This window comes from Lissotriton helveticus, chromosome 1_1 (assembly GCF_964261635.1).
Source record: "Lissotriton helveticus chromosome 1_1, aLisHel1.1, whole genome shotgun sequence".
NCBI classification, from domain to species: Eukaryota; Metazoa; Chordata; class Amphibia; order Caudata; family Salamandridae; genus Lissotriton; species Lissotriton helveticus.
The window spans coordinates 1,074,434,295-1,074,452,317 of NC_136057.1; positions in this window are offsets into that span (position 1 = coordinate 1,074,434,295).

The following is an 18,023-nucleotide window of genomic DNA, read 5'->3' on the forward strand; positions in this document are numbered from 1 at the left end:
CTACATCGTCTTGTCACCACCAGGAGTGATGGTAGTTGTAGTCCAGAATGAGAGTCCATGTAAAAAACCTTAGTTCGGTGGCCTGAAGTGTTGAATAATGATTAGCCAATGTTTATAAACCCTTGAGTAGGGGGAGAAATGGCGAACTGCAAGGCAATTTTTGTCCATGGGAACGCTGCACCAGGAACCTTGCTTCGTGCGAGGACCGGCCTCTCCGTGCTGTGTGGCAGTAGGAAACTGCAGCCGGTGATGGTGCTCTGTTGCACGGCCAGGGGCAGCCGTGAGGAAATTTTGTTACAGCAAATGCGCACCTGCGCTTTTCAACAGGCACACGCAGCGCTCCTTAGCTGTCCAGCCTGCATGCCTCTCACACCTCGCAGCTCACCTCCTCTCCTTAATTGTACACATGTGCCCGACGCGTTTCGAGGCTGGCCGCCTCTTCTTCATGGGGCATAATTCAAAAAGACAGGCAAGGCTCTCATGCTCGTTTGGCACTAGCTTTATTTCACTAGTAGGGGAACGCCCTGAGTGGGCGTGGCTACATCGTCTTGTCACCACCAGGAGTGATGGTAGTTGTAGTCCAGAATGAGAGTCCATGTAAAAAACCTTAGTTCGGTGGCCTGAAGTGTTGAATAATGATTAGCCAATGTTTATAAACCCTTGAGTAGGGGGAGAAATGGCGAACTGCAAGGCAATTTTTGTCCATGGGAACGCTGCACCAGGAACCTTGCTTCGTGCGAGGACCGGCCTCTCCGTGCTGTGTGGCAGTAGGAAACTGCAGCCGGTGATGGTGCTCTGTTGCACGGCCAGGGGCAGCCGTGAGGAAATTTTGTTACAGCAAATGCGCACCTGCGCTTTTCAACAGGCACACGCAGCGCTCCTTAGCTGTCCAGCCTGCATGCCTCTCACACCTCGCAGCTCACCTCCTCTCCTTAATTGTACACATGTGCCCGACGCGTTTCGAGGCTGGCCGCCTCTTCTTCATGGGGCATAATTCAAAAAGACAGGCAAGGCTCTCATGCTCGTTTGGCACTAGCTTTATTTCACTAGTAGGGGAACGCCCTGAGTGGGCGTGGCTACATCGTCTTGTCACCACCAGGAGTGATGGTAGTTGTAGTCCAGAATGAGAGTCCATGTAAAAAACCTTAGTTCGGTGGCCTGAAGTGTTGAATAATGATTAGCCAATGTTTATAAACCCTTGAGTAGGGGGAGAAATGGCGAACTGCAAGGCAATTTTTGTCCATGGGAACGCTGCACCAGGAACCTTGCTTCGTGCGAGGACCGGCCTCTCCGTGCTGTGTGGCAGTAGGAAACTGCAGCCGGTGATGGTGCTCTGTTGCACGGCCAGGGGCAGCCGTGAGGAAATTTTGTTACAGCAAATGCGCACCTGCGCTTTTCAACAGGCACACGCAGCGCTCCTTAGCTGTCCAGCCTGCATGCCTCTCACACCTCGCAGCTCACCTCCTCTCCTTAATTGTACACATGTGCCCGACGCGTTTCGAGGCTGGCCGCCTCTTCTTCATGGGGCATAATTCAAAAAGACAGGCAAGGCTCTCATGCTCGTTTGGCACTAGCTTTATTTCACTAGTAGGGGAACGCCCTGAGTGGGCGTGGCTACATCGTCTTGTCACCACCAGGAGTGATGGTAGTTGTAGTCCAGAATGAGAGTCCATGTAAAAAACCTTAGTTCGGTGGCCTGAAGTGTTGAATAATGATTAGCCAATGTTTATAAACCCTTGAGTAGGGGGAGAAATGGCGAACTGCAAGGCAATTTTTGTCCATGGGAACGCTGCACCAGGAACCTTGCTTCGTGCGAGGACCGGCCTCTCCGTGCTGTGTGGCAGTAGGAAACTGCAGCCGGTGATGGTGCTCTGTTGCACGGCCAGGGGCAGCCGTGAGGAAATTTTGTTACAGCAAATGCGCACCTGCGCTTTTCAACAGGCACACGCAGCGCTCCTTAGCTGTCCAGCCTGCATGCCTCTCACACCTCGCAGCTCACCTCCTCTCCTTAATTGTACACATGTGCCCGACGCGTTTCGAGGCTGGCCGCCTCTTCTTCATGGGGCATAATTCAAAAAGACAGGCAAGGCTCTCATGCTCGTTTGGCACTAGCTTTATTTCACTAGTAGGGGAACGCCCTGAGTGGGCGTGGCTACATCGTCTTGTCACCACCAGGAGTGATGGTAGTTGTAGTCCAGAATGAGAGTCCATGTAAAAAACCTTAGTTCGGTGGCCTGAAGTGTTGAATAATGATTAGCCAATGTTTATAAACCCTTGAGTAGGGGGAGAAATGGCGAACTGCAAGGCAATTTTTGTCCATGGGAACGCTGCACCAGGAACCTTGCTTCGTGCGAGGACCGGCCTCTCCGTGCTGTGTGGCAGTAGGAAACTGCAGCCGGTGATGGTGCTCTGTTGCACGGCCAGGGGCAGCCGTGAGGAAATTTTGTTACAGCAAATGCGCACCTGCGCTTTTCAACAGGCACACGCAGCGCTCCTTAGCTGTCCAGCCTGCATGCCTCTCACACCTCGCAGCTCACCTCCTCTCCTTAATTGTACACATGTGCCCGACGCGTTTCGAGGCTGGCCGCCTCTTCTTCATGGGGCATAATTCAAAAAGACAGGCAAGGCTCTCATGCTCGTTTGGCACTAGCTTTATTTCACTAGTAGGGGAACGCCCTGAGTGGGCGTGGCTACATCGTCTTGTCACCACCAGGAGTGATGGTAGTTGTAGTCCAGAATGAGAGTCCATGTAAAAAACCTTAGTTCGGTGGCCTGAAGTGTTGAATAATGATTAGCCAATGTTTATAAACCCTTGAGTAGGGGGAGAAATGGCGAACTGCAAGGCAATTTTTGTCCATGGGAACGCTGCACCAGGAACCTTGCTTCGTGCGAGGACCGGCCTCTCCGTGCTGTGTGGCAGTAGGAAACTGCAGCCGGTGATGGTGCTCTGTTGCACGGCCAGGGGCAGCCGTGAGGAAATTTTGTTACAGCAAATGCGCACCTGCGCTTTTCAACAGGCACACGCAGCGCTCCTTAGCTGTCCAGCCTGCATGCCTCTCACACCTCGCAGCTCACCTCCTCTCCTTAATTGTACACATGTGCCCGACGCGTTTCGAGGCTGGCCGCCTCTTCTTCATGGGGCATAATTCAAAAAGACAGGCAAGGCTCTCATGCTCGTTTGGCACTAGCTTTATTTCACTAGTAGGGGAACGCCCTGAGTGGGCGTGGCTACATCGTCTTGTCACCACCAGGAGTGATGGTAGTTGTAGTCCAGAATGAGAGTCCATGTAAAAAACCTTAGTTCGGTGGCCTGAAGTGTTGAATAATGATTAGCCAATGTTTATAAACCCTTGAGTAGGGGGAGAAATGGCGAACTGCAAGGCAATTTTTGTCCATGGGAACGCTGCACCAGGAACCTTGCTTCGTGCGAGGACCGGCCTCTCCGTGCTACTCAAGGGTTTATAAACATTGGCTAATCATTATTCAACACTTCAGGCCACCGAACTAAGGTTTTTTACATGGACTCTCATTCTGGACTACAACTACCATCACTCCTGGTGGTGACAAGACGATGTAGCCACGCCCACTCAGGGCGTTCCCCTACTAGTGAAATAAAGCTAGTGCCAAACGAGCATGAGAGCCTTGCCTGTCTTTTTGAATTATGCCCCATGAAGAAGAGGCGGCCAGCCTCGAAACGCGTCGGGCACATGTGTACAATTAAGGAGAGGAGGTGAGCTGCGAGGTGTGAGAGGCATGCAGGCTGGACAGCTAAGGAGCGCTGCGTGTGCCTGTTGAAAAGCGCAGGTGCGCATTTGCTGTAACAAAATATATATATATATATATATATATATCCTGATTCCACTCTCAACGCCGGCTTCCCTATGGCGTTCACAAAAGACGAGAGAGACAGACTCTTTTCCAATTCAGCAGCCGCTGAGAATCTTTATTTTTTTCAGTTAATTGTAGTGCATTGCCGTGCCAAACCAAACACGTTTCGGCGTTCCTGACGCCTTGCTCGCTGGTAGTGATTGTAAGGTTCCCTCCATTTTTTATTTTCTAAAGTGCTACGTGATTGGTCAGTATCAGTTCATGAAAACCGAAGACATACTACACCATACAGTTCTGGGCATTCATTTAGTCACCATGATGTTAATATTCATTAAATATCAACAATTAAAACTGTTGCATATACCTTATACGTTTACAAATCACTTGAATTTCATCATTTTCTTAAAACAAGAGAATATGTATTCTTAACCGTAATTACTCACATCATACCTCTAATCAAAGAGAGTGCCTCAAAAAATACTACTGTACATAGATATGTGCTATACATTCACTGGTCTAATTATTAAATCAGTTCGGTTTTCATAAATATATTTCTAACCAATAGCTCCACCCATTGTGTGCACATGTGCTCATAAAGTGGAAAAATGTATTATAAAAATTGGTAGATTTGCAATACTTCCAGCCGGAAGTATCCAATTGTTGTTACCACTTTGTTAAAAACTATTTTTTATCTATAAAAAAGAGGGATTTGTGAGGGGCAGAGGGGCGGTTCTATAATCTGTTTTCATATCTGTACAAATACAAAATTGCAATCATATTCAGCATCCTAATGTTTCATTTCATTAAGGGTGGGTCATTTTCTAAGTTCAATCTACATTTATTACCATTCTGATTTGTTTTTATACCATTTCCATTTTTGCCCTGAGTTTTTATTCCATTTCTAATTCAACGATGAACTCTGCAATCCCATTAATAGTGTTATTGATTACATATGAACCACTAAGATTCCTAATCCTAGGAATACCTATTGAGAAATATAAATATGTAATTGATTAAAACCTAATTTATCAAATTTAAAAAAAGGCCTTCCTATCTATTTCACTATATCAGGAGCTAAAGTGCTTCATGCTTCACTACTGACTTCCAGGGAAAAAATATCTAGCAGACGCTGTAATGTACACAATTGTTGATTTGTTACTCTATGATGTCTAAAAGTCTTTATTTAACTCTGTGATCAACTAATGTAGTATATATATATATATATGTATCCACGGCGAAATGGGATTGAATCATTTTCTCTTGACCTCCTCAGCTATTCAAGCACGCTGTGGCAAGAAAGGCGAGTTCAAGTTTCTCCCCGCGAGTGTGACCGTGTCTTTACACGCGAGCGCACATATGTGGATGGAACCATCACCATCCTTTTACCGCACCCGCCAGAAGAGTGCAGCAGCGCCATGATGGTAACGAGCGAGCAGAGCCCCTGCATACATGCTGAGCACCGCCAAGCAGCCTCAGGGTAGGAGCCGACTAGGGCAAGCATCCAGCTTGCTAGTTTGACGGGCATATATCCGTCTGCTACTCCGATATCGTGAGGTCGCCTGGTTGGCGAGGGGAGACCACTCGTCTGCCTTGATCCACACATGGGGCGCCAAGACTAAACAGGACTACCAGTCCCAGCAGGCACTGGGACATTTGGACTGCCCATCAGGGGCGTGCCATGATCATTATCAGGGCTGGTACCTGCATTCCCATCATCAGTTCGCCAAATCCTCTGAAGAGAAGGCGGGAGCCTTCGAAACGCGTCAGGAATTCCACGGCGAAATGGGATTGAATCACTTTCTCGTGAGCTCCTCAGCTATTCAAGCACGCTGTGGCAAGAAAGGCGAGTTCAAGTTTCTCCCAGCGAGTGTGACCGTGTCTTTACACGCGAGCGCACATATGTGGATGGAACCATCACCATCCTTTTACCGCACCCGCCAGAAGAGTGCAGCAGCGCCATGATGGTAACGAGCGAGCAGAGCCCCTGCATACACGCTGAGCACCGCCAAGCAGCCTCAGGGTAGGAGCCGACTAGGGCAAGCATCCAGCTTGCTAGTTTGACGGGCATATATCCGTCTGCTACTCCGATATCGTGAGGTCGCCTGGTTGGCGAGGGGAGACCACTCGTCCGCCTTGATCCACACATGGGGCGCCAAGACTAAACAGGACTACCAGTCCCAGCAGGCACTGGGACATTTGGACTGCCCATCAGGGGCGTGCCATGATCATTATCAGGGCTGGTACCTGCATTCCCATCATCAGTTCGCCAAATCCTCTGAAGAGAAGGCGGGAGCCTTCGAAACGCGTCAGGAATTCCACGGCGAAATGGGATTGAATCACTTTCTCTTGAGCTCCTCAGCTATTCAAGCACGCTGTGGCAAGAAAGGCGAGTTCAAGTTTCTCCCCGCGAGTGTGACCGTGTCTTTACACGCGAGCGCACATATGTGGATGGAACCATCACCATCCTTTTACCGCACCCGCCAGAAGAGTGCAGCAGCGCCATGATGGTAACGAGCGAGCAGAGCCCCTGCATACACGCTGAGCACCGCCAAGCAGCCTCAGGGTAGGAGCCGACTAGGGCAAGCATCCAGCTTGCTAGTTTGACGGGCATATATCCGTCTGCTACTCCGATATCGTGAGGTCGCCTGGTTGGCGAGGGGATACCACTCGTCCGCCTTGATCCACACATGGGGCGCCAAGACTAAACAGGACTACCAGTCCCAGCAGGCACTGGGACATTTGGACTGCCCATCAGGGGCGTGCCATGATCATTATCAGGGCTGGTACCTGCATTCCCATCATCAGTTCGCCAAATCCTCTGAAGAGAAGGCTGAAGCCTTCGAAACGCATCAGGAATTCCACGGCGAAATGGGATTGAATCACTTTCTCTTGAGCTCCTCAGCTATTCAAGCACGCTGTGGCAAGAAAGGCGAGTTCAAGTTTCTCCCCGCGAATGTGACCGTGTCTTTACACGCGAGCGCACATATGTGGATGGAACCATCACCATCCTTTTACCGCACCCGCCAGAAGAGTGCAGCAGCGCCATGATGGTAACGAGCGAGCAGAGCCCCTGCATACACGCTGAGCACCGCCAAGCAGCCTCAGGGTAGGAGCCGACTAGGGCAAGCATCCAGCTTGCTAGTTTGACGGGCATATATCCGTCTGCTACTCCGATATCGTGAGGTCGCCTGGTTGGCGAGGGGAGACCACTCGTCCGCCTTGATCCACACATGGGGCGCCAAGACTAAACAGGACTACCAGTCCCAGCAGGCACTGGGACATTTGGACTGCCCATCAGGGGCGTGCCATGATCATTATCAGGGCTGGTACCTGCATTCCCATCATCAGTTCGCCAAATCCTCTGAAGAGAAGGCGGGAGCCTTCGAAACGCGTCAGGAATTCCACAGCGAAATGGGATTGAATCACTTTCTCTTGAGCTCCTCAGCTATTCAAGCACACTGTGGCAAGAAAGGCGAGTTCAAGTTTCTCCCCGCGAGTGTGACCGTGTCTTTACACGCGAGCGCACATATATATATATATATATATATATATATATATATATAGATATAATAGTCCAGTTGAAGGCTAATCGTAGCCGAAACGCGTAGGCCGTCCTCTTTTGCTCTTTTTGCACGATGGTGTATCAATAAATTATAATTTATAAACTGACCTGCTGTGGTGCCGTGACTTCTGCCGAGGAGGTGGGGAGGCGAGAAGATTCCAAGGAATATATATATATATATATATATATTACCTACTGGCAGTCGTCAGTAGGTAGTTATAGTTAGGACCTAGCTACCATAGGAAATCCGCAACATTCTATTTGGAATCACTTTGGCGCCGGTTGAGGAATTTGCGTGTAATTTTCCAAAATTTAGGCCAACTCCGCTGCGCTCCTTCCCTGGAAATTTCGGGGGGATTCGTGAAGTGGGGGCCGAGAAAAAAGGGGGTTCCCAAAACGTGTTTTCCCCATGTTAATTTCCATAGGACGAATAGACAAGGCTACAGCCCGAACCGCTCAACGGAATTACACCAAACTTTGCAAAATTGTAGGGACTGGTCAGCAGAAGTGCCTTTTCTATATTTGGTGAAAATTTCTCCAGTGTTTTTTCCGAAAATTAACTTTAAAAAAATTATATATCTATATGTGCGCTTCAAGCGCTTACAGGCACCCGGCGCGCTATGGGAGTGCGCGAGCGGAAAGCTGATTGGCTCTCGGGTGTCTGTTAACATTCTAAACAGTCCGGAGAGTCCGCCATCTTGTGTCTCGGTAGAATCGAGACACAAGAGGTGAAAATAAAAAAAGGGGGAAATGATTAAAAGGGGGCAGGGTAGACCCCCCTGACCCCCTAGGTTTTCTGAGGGGGGCCTAGAAGGACCCTGAAGGGCAAAACAACTATTTGTTTTGTTGAAATTTTTGCGGGGTAAACTCTGGGTGCGTTCCCATGTAAGCTTCCAGGTACGCGTACCGTGAGCGGAGCACAGGGAAAAACAGTGAAAGAAAATAGTGTAAAATAAGAATTTGGAGTGCTTAGAGGTAGGGTAGCTCTAAAAAGAGCTGTTGTGTTATGTGGGTGATTTAAGTACTTATAAGTAGGTAATGATGCAGAGTCTAAAATTCAAGAGAAAGACTCTGTTCCCCTCATCTGAGAAATGTACACCGTCTCCTCTGTAGATATCTTGCATGTTGTAATGCAAGTTATTGTGGTATATGGAAAGCAGGAACAGATCCTTTTGGGACCGCCTGAGAAGGCCTAGTGGGTGAGGGGTACTCTACCCTCCCCCTTTTCACGTTCTGAACTATTATATTTCACTCTCGTCTGTAACTACACAAAATGGCTGTGATAGGGTGCATCAGAGACAGACAGTGAGAGAAAGGAGGCCGGAGAAGAAGAAGAGATGTCAAATACACATTGGAGATGATATAGTTAGAGAAGGGAAGTAAATATAAGTAAACTCACTATGTAACATAAAAATGTTGCACTCTATACTATAAGTCTCATTTTATACTACAATCACTTCGCTACAACCTCATAAATTAAAAATAAAAATGAATAATGTCTCAAACAATTTTTTATTTCTAAATATAAATTTATTCTTCTGAATTTTCATAATTTAAAAGAACTAGTAACATATCCTCATCAGGAATTTCGTCTTCAATCATATTCAGGAATCTCCTCATGAAAAGTCTGCAATGATGATTCTTGTAACTCTATGGTCTCCAAACATTCGATAAATTCGCCGTCAAGAGATTGATCAAAAAAATTATTCAAGTCATCTCCTCCTTGTGAAAATATTTCATTATTGGTGCTGTCAATTTCAATAAATGTAGTGGATAATTCAAAAGAAATTTCCACGGTCTCATCATTGTGATCCATTTTATTTTGAAATTTCTTGCTGTAAATTGCAGAAAAAAAATCACTTTCATTTATCGTTTTTAGTAATACATAATATAAAACTAACTTTATCAAGTATTTAGTTCTTTAAAATTAATTGGGCAGTGTATAGTATCAGGCAGGAACTAGAAATATAAAGCACTGCATGTGATGAAGCCTATCTTAATCCATAACTACAACAGAAGGACTGTAAATAACTAACAGAAAACATTTTTCAAATTATCTTAACCCCTTCCATGCTCATGACAAACTCAGCCCGTCATGCAGTACACTGCTTGTGTGCTCATGACGAGCTGTTTGTCATGAGCAATCGGAATCATGGAGCTGCAGCACAGAGGATGAATTGCTGAAGCACTGATAGTGTTAAAGTGTACAACATAGTTCCCCTTACAAATTAACAACTCACCTTTTTGAAAGTAGGAGAAGAGTTAGTAGTGTGTAAATCAAACACCAGAAATTGAGCACCAAAAATTCCTCACAAATGTACCTCAGACAGTAGTATCACAAAATGGCCGTGTTTTCCTCTCATTTTAGATATATACATAACCAATCAAACTTCATCACACACAAATACAAAACCAAAGTAACATTTTAATTGGTTCTAAATTTCAACACTTTCAAATGTGTTTTCCCCATGCAATTTTCCATAGGACATTTAGACACAGCTACAGCCTGAATGGCTGAACGGAATTACACCAAACTTGGCAAAATGGTAGGGACTGCTAGGTAGTAGGGCCTTTTCCATATTTGTTTAAAATTGCTTCAGTGGTTTTTATGAAAAGCAACTTCAAAAACACATATATATCAATATGCGCGCTTCGAGCGCTTACCGGTACGCGTACCGGGGAGCGCACCCGGCGCGCCACGGGAGTGCGCGAGCGGAAAGTTTATTGGTTCTCGGATGTCTGTCAACATTCCAAACAGTCCAGAGAGTCTGCCATCTTGTGTCTCGGTAGAATCGAGACACAAGAGGTGTTAAAAAAAAGGGGGAAATGTTTAAAAGGGGGCAGGGTAGACATCCCCTGACCCCCTAGGTTTTCTGAGGGGGGCCTAGAAGGACCCTGAAGGGCAAAAAAAGTTTTTTTTAAAAATTGAAATTTTCGCGGGGTAAGCGCTGGGTGCGTTCCCATGTACGCTTCCCGGTACGCATACCCTGAGCGCACCACGGGGAAAAACAGAGTAAAAAATTAGAGCAAAAAAAGAATTTAGAGTGCTTAGAGGTAGGGTAGCTCTGAAAAGAGCTGTTGTGTTATGTGGGTGTTTTTTGTACCTACAAGTAGGTACCAATGCAGAGTCTAAAATTCAAGAGGAAGACTCTATTCCCCTCATCTGTAAAATGTACACCATCTCTCCTATAGATAACTTGCATGTTGTAACGCAAGTTGTTGTGGTATATGGAACCCATACCATAGTCTCTGAGAAAATCAGAAACAGATTTATTCACATGTTTCCTTGCTTTCTCAATTTGTGGACAAATTGGTTGGACCAGTTCCATTTTTGCCTTTGGCATATATTAGAATATACAAAGGCAGTTTTTGGAAAAAGTGTCATCAATTGCCCTTTAAAAGCATTTCCAGATCTACCCCAGTCAAAGTGCCCAGGTCATTTCCACCACAGTGCACAATTATGAGGTCAGATTGTGGTAGATGCATAAAGGATTTTACCAATGGTATCAATTGGTGACATCTCAATCCTTTCTGGCCAATCCACATAATGTCCACATTTGGTAAATCAAGGTTGGAAATACCACTGTTACTTGCATATTTTTCACTCCAGTGAACAAAGCTATGACCCACAATCCAGACTTTTGGCATCTTCAAGGTAGATGTGGTTGTATTCAGATGAGTTGTGGAAATCAAATGGCAGTTTGAAAATAGGAGTTATGTAAAAAAAAAAGTGGTTGAGGTTCAGTGCCCTTGAAAGAGAAGAAATGATTGGTGATTTTTAAAATCCTCCACTGAAAATTAGGGTGCATGCTTTTGTTTTTTCAAAGAAGGAATTCTAATGGTTGAGGAAAAAGTCATTGAAAGAAACATTGCACATGATTAGCTAGTACATTGAGAGGTCAAACACCCTTGCTAGAATCATTTGCAACATAGTATGATGAACTTTTCAACTGTGTGCTGAGTTAGGTGGGAGTTACCCTGGTAACAGGGTGAATAAGCACTGGGGGGATGGGTGAATATTATGTGAGTTTAAAAGTGTTGAAATGTAGAACCTATTAAAATGTCAGTTTGGTTTTGAAATAGTGTGGGAAGAATTTTTATTGGTTAAGTCCAGGGATATGTGTGAAGAATTACAGGAAATCAGGGCCATTTGTGGTTGCAGTGTTGGAGGTGCATTTCAGAGATTCTGCTTAAGAAAATCTGATGTGTGTGACTGACACTGTTCTAAATCTTCTAAAGCATTTTTAAAGGTGAGTAATGATTCATTTAATAAAGATAGACTACTGTATGCACTATGGGGAAGATTAAGAAGCATATTGTGCTTCTTTATTCTTGCATTGTGTGTCATGTTTTTTTGCAATGCTGGTAAAAAATGTAATGGTGCATATTGGAAATGTATTTTCCCCGGGGGTGGACGCGGCGGGTGTGACGACGGCTACGCGCCAGGAGGCGCCTCACTAGCAGGGAACGCCTCTCGCACACGCGAGTCGCGCGCGGGAGAAGCCCGGGCAAAGGGCGGGCCGTCTGAGGCCGTCCGAGGTCGGCCAAGGTTGGGTTGGGCCAGGGACTCTGCACAACTTCCTATAGGCCCGCAGAGGATTGCTGCGTTCCTGATCCATCGACCCACAGGTATAATTATTACCCCTAATATTGTTTTGAGCCTTGATTCTGCACTACGTTTTTACATCATTGCACACATGCCTGGTAGAAAGTTAACCCCTGTTACAAACACCATGGAGAACTACCTTGTCCAAGTAGTGACTAGGATAAATAGCGACCGAAGGTCTTCTTTGGGCTTAGATTCATCCACACAATCTCCACTACCAGACAAAGAGACTGAGGATTCCTTTGATCTGCTAAACAGTAGCCTTTCTGGTGTGGCTCATGCTTCTGCTCAGGACTCTGTTACCATCCAGCCCAGTGGTATAGTAGCCAGTACTGCAGATAACAATGAACATGAAGCAGTGACTGTGACCCCTTCAACCAGTGAGTCCAGCATCGTAAAATCTGTTCCTATTCCAGCACCGAGGGTTACTGGGGGCAAAAGGAAAGTTATACAAAAACGGGGGGGACTAAGGTCAGACAAAAATAAAATTGCTACGCCACCAAGGAAAAATTTTGATGAGGAGGCGGACGATTCGTCTGATGAAACTTACGTGACCTTCTCCAATGCTCAATTCCAGAAATTTTGCAGTTTGATGGACACAAAAATCAAAGGGATAGTTAAACCTTTGATAAGTAAAATTGATAAACTATCCGCAGAGGTATCCAAAATGGAAGGTTTACTTGGAAAAACCCTGGGAGAGGTGGGAAAACTCCCAGAAGTTATTACCTCTAGTGTTCAACCCTTGGTGAGCGAAATTCAATCGATCAAATCTAATGGACTGGCTTCTACTGCTGTCCCAAACCTCCTAATGGCCCCATTGATAAATACAACGGATGATACCCATGGTGCTGTACCCTCTGTCCCTCTTATTGGTGAACCCAATACTGCGCAAGGGTCATTTGAGCTGGTGGTGGAAGCCTCACCATTAGTTCTTGTACTAGCTAATGTGCCTCCTTTAGTTTCTGGTGAAGTTGAATCAACATCATCACTTCTTAATAAATCCTTATCTTGGCTATCTGATAACATGTCCATATCTCCGTGGGGCAAACAGCACCTAGCAGAGGAACTGGTAAATGCAAGAAGAGTTGAGTGGATCAGGAATAAGGAAAAAAAGTTCAAGGGAGACTGTGTAGTCCTCAATCTTTCTGAGCCTGAGGTTCTACCTAACATCTTGCCTCATATTTTTCCGCCGCAGAGACGATCTACTTCTATTGTTCCATTGACTCTAGACTTTTTCTATCCCCGAAAAGGCAGAGGCCCCAATCCAAGCACTCTAAGAACAAAATGGAATGTTATACCCAAAAGGGGCAGTAAGAATTTTGGCTCCGTTGAGTGGGGTCTAGGTCTGGAAAACAGATTTTCTGCCCTTTCCAATTTAGATGCTTGTGATTGACAAACAATTAGCTGTTTGCCCCTGCTAGAAATTTGTTCAGATGCTTGTATAACCGGGGGGCATAGTCGAGTTACAGGTGCACCAAATCAGCTATGTAACCTTGATGCTGCAGTAGGTCTACTTCCTGCAAACAAAAATGTTAATGCTACTGTTGATGCAGAGTTGAATGGGTCTGATTACAGTTCTGTAATAAGTACGGTACGAGCCTCCGGGAATTTATTATCCTGGAATATAGCTGGGCTTAGTTCCAAAATGGACTGTGGAGAATGGTTTGGGTTTGTCAGTAAGTACGATGTTTGCATTTTTCAAGAAACATGGGCCTGTGATCCTGTCTTTGCTTTGGGGTACTTGAACTTTTACGTACCAGCTTCCAAGGGCCCCAAAGGGAGACCGATGGGGGGTCTCACTATATGGGTCCGCCAGTCCCTGAGGATTGTAGTAAAAAACCTGGAGCTTAACTTTAAAGATATACAGCTTATTAGACTTACGAGGGACTCATCCACCTCCATTGACATTTATAATATATATGCTAGAGGAGGTAAATCTGAAGTCCTATCGTCTCTGTATAATCTCCTAGACACTCACTCCTCTGGGAATAATATTATACTGGCGGGTGACCTAAATCGTACCTTTGAACCCCTTGATACTGGTGAGGCTTTTTTAGGTGCGGAGGAAGATAAGATCTGGGACATCCCCGCACTTGATTCAATCCCAATAACTCGTTGGACTGAGGATGTTCTAGGTTTAAATGCTATGTGCCTCGAACACGGGTTAAGGGCTTTGAATGGTCGTACTAAGTCAGACAGAGCGCCAGCCATGACTTTTAATAATGGCAGATCCGAGAGCCGCATTGACTACGTTATATGCAGTATGTCCTTATGGTCATCTATTATTGATATGGAGGTCAAGGAAAGGCCTGAGAGTGACCATAACCCCCTATGTGTTCTCCATAAACTGGGTCTGTTTGATGTTATTGCACCTAGTATTTTTGCTGATCCTTTACCCCCAATGATTGTGCCAACCAATGATTTACGCAGGCTAAGGTGGACTAGTGTTAAAACAGATCAGCTGGTTGTAGAAAAAATGAGTATGGAAATGTATTTTGGAAATGAGTTAGGTTTCTGCCTTGTTATGTAGTGGTCATTTAAAAGGGCTGTGCTGTGTGTCAAAAACGATGTACTATGGAAAATGTTTTTGGGTAAAATGTCTGGCTTTTAAATTTTGGTCAAGGATCACAGGGAGTGTCTGTGTGAAATAAGGAATTATATTTTCACATTTTTCAATAATGTCACCTGTGTCTGCTGACAGTTTGCCTCTCTTAGCTTAAAGGGTACTCTGTGCCTGTGTCTCATGTCACTGTGGTAAATGTTTTCTGGTAAAATGTCTGGCTTTTAAATTTTGGTCAAGGATCACACTGAGTGTCTGTGTGAAATAAGGAATTATATTTTCACATTTTTCAATAATGTCACCTGTGTCTGCTGACAGTTTGCCTCTCTTAGCTTAAAGGGTACTCTGTGCCTGTGTCTCATGTCACCCTGGTAAATGTTTTCTGGTAAAATGTCTGGCTTTTAAATTTTGGTCAAGGATCACACTGAGTGTCTGTGTGAAATACGGAATTATATTTTCAAATTTTTCAATAATGTCACCTGTGTCTGCTGACAGTTTGCCTCTCTTAGCTTAAAGGGTACTCTGTGCCTGTGTGTCATGTCACTGTGGTAAATGTTTTCTGGTAAAATGTCTGGCTTTTAAATTTTGGTCAAGGATCACACTGAGTGTCTGTGTGAAATAAGGAATTATATTTTCACATTTTTCAATAATGTCACCTGTGTCTGCTCACCGTTTGCCTCGCTTAGCTTAAAGGGCACTCTGTGCCTGTGTCTCATGTCACTGTGGTAAATGTTTTCTGGTAAAATGTCTGGCTTTTAAATTTTGGTCAAGGATCACACTGAGTGTCTGTGTGAAATAATGAGTTATATTTTCAAATTTTTCAATAATGTCACCTGTGTTTGCTGACAGTTTGCCTCTCTTAGCTTAAAGGGTACTCTGTGCCTGTGTCTCATGTCAGTCTGGTAAATGTTTTCTGGTAAAATGTCTGGCTTTTAAATTTTGGTCAAGGATCATTTTAAGAAAAATATTGATACAATTGGTGTAGAAAAAGTAGAAGAGGAACCTCTGGTTATTCTAGTTAATGGTGTTCCGAGAAAGAGTAAGAAAATCTGGCAAGAATTAGTGGATGTTAGGAAAGTCAAAAAGGCAACGTTGTATTTGGTAAAAAACAATCACTACTACCAAAATGTATATGTTGGAGAAGAGTAAACAACTGTAGAAGAGGACAGTGATTTCTCAGCTGGGCAAATTGAAAAAGTTGATGTCTCTAGAAGTGAAGAAATTTATGAACATTATAGTGTTCATCCATTGCATTCCAAAGAAGTAATGGGGAATGCTATTGACTTGTTTCAAATGAAAGAAGCAAAAGGAAGTCCCATTAGTGTATGGGAAGAAAGTTTGGAAGTTTGTTGTTTTCCACAGTTATTTCCAACAGGCCAAGGTGGACGATATGACGACCGACCAGTTCAAATTCCTGCATCTGAATACCGGACTTTAAGATTATATGCAGAAGATCCAAGGTTTCGTCAATGCATTCCATATTTGTTCCATCTACTGTTTGAGAGTAACTTGTCTGGACTTTCTTATGCAGTGAACCATATACTGAAAAGTGGAGTACATCTGCAAAATGTTTCGGCAAGGGACTTTATGGATAAAGTCAAACTGCAAGACAGTGTTTTGGAATCTCAGCTAATTAATCTCATGGCATGTCAGCATGGTGCTAACGAGTATTGGTACCGTCGTCATGGGGAATTGAAAAGTATGCTAAGAAACTTAGGAACTCCTACATGGTTCCTCACTCTTAGCTGTGCTGAGTATGCTTGGGAAGACTTACTTCAATTTCTACGAGAGGCAAATAAAAACAGTGAAAATATTGAATACAAGACACCTGGAGAACTGTGCTCTTTGGATCCAGTTAATGTATGCAGGTATTTCAATCATAGGTTTGAAGCTATGATGTCTTTTATCACAAACAAAAAAAATCCTCCGCTTGGAGAGGTTTTGGATTTCTGTTGGAGAAAGGAGTATCAAGCAAGAGGTGCTCCTCACAGACATATGCTGTTATGGATCAAAGATGCACCCAAATTTGGAACAGATTCAGATGAGAAAGTGATGAGTTTCATTGAACAGTATTCTACATGTGCTGTTCCGAAAAGTACAGAAGAAAACAATTTAAGACAACAAGTTTTACGCTTTCAAACCCATCGTTGTGGAAAATACTGTCGTAGAAAATACAAATTCAAAGACAAGTTCTACACAAAATTTCGTTTTCATTTCCACATCTAGTAACATCGAAAGGAAGAGTAAACAATTTTATGTCTTCTCTGCGACATACTGTGACAAGAAAATCACCGAAAAATACATACAACCTAAGAAGAAATGAAGAGTCCAAATACATAAATGATAACAACCCAGTCATTTTGTCCATGTGGAATGCTAACATGGATATTCAATATGTTGCTGACAACTCTATTGCTGTGGCTCGATATGTGACGTCTTACATCACAAAATCAGAAAAGACGGAACTGAAGGAAATGTGGGAGGAAATTTCACATGAAAAGAGTCTAAGTAAGAAATTATACAGTAACAGTCTGAAGATGTTGTCGCATCGAGAAATTGGAGCATATGAATGTTCTGATCGGTTATCATCAGCAAGTCTATATGCCAAATCTAGAACAATCATTTGGGTGAGTCTAGGTCTTGCTGCAACACGAAACCGAGTTTTGAAATCTGTACAAGAAATAGAGTATTTGGCAGAGAAAGAACCAAACAGTACAGATATTTGGAAGACAAACATGTTGGATGCATACTATCCAAATAGAAGTAGTCATCTTGAGAACGTTTGTCTCTATGAAGTTCTGCAAACCTATACTTTTAAGAGGAACATCACAGAAGATATCAATAAAGGTGTATATGCTGTAATGCGATGTGAAGGCTGTCTGGTGAAACAAAGAAAAAGCCATTTGATTAATCATTGAAAATTGAGTTGTGAATCTCCAGACAAAAGGGAATTTTACTATTTAGCTCTTTTGCAACTCTTTAAGCCATGGCGTACAGAAGAGGAACTACTTGGAGATTTTCTCAGTTATGAAGATTCGTTCAATGCAACCAAGGATACCATAGAATGTCCTGTTTTTTCAAATTATCTGCAAATGTTGAATGAGGAAATACAGCAAGAAGCTACAATTGCAGCAGAGATTGCTAGAGACAGTTCTCAAGACAGTCAGAGTTCAGCTTCATTGAGTCAGGATCCACTAGGAGGACCAATTATCCAAAATGAAGCTGCCACTGCCATGAATGAAGTGGAAAGAGCCTTGGAACAAGCTCAGGAGGATGTAGTTAACTTAGAAGATTTGGAAAAAGAACTAAACGTTGAGCAGAGACAAATATATGACGAAGTCACAGAACAGATTGAGCATGGTTTATCTCATGAGAAAAAAGAGTGCTCATGTACATCATTTATACCTGACCGACTGTACGTGAGTGGAGAAGCAGGAACTGGAAAAAGTTTTCTGATTAAAGCAATT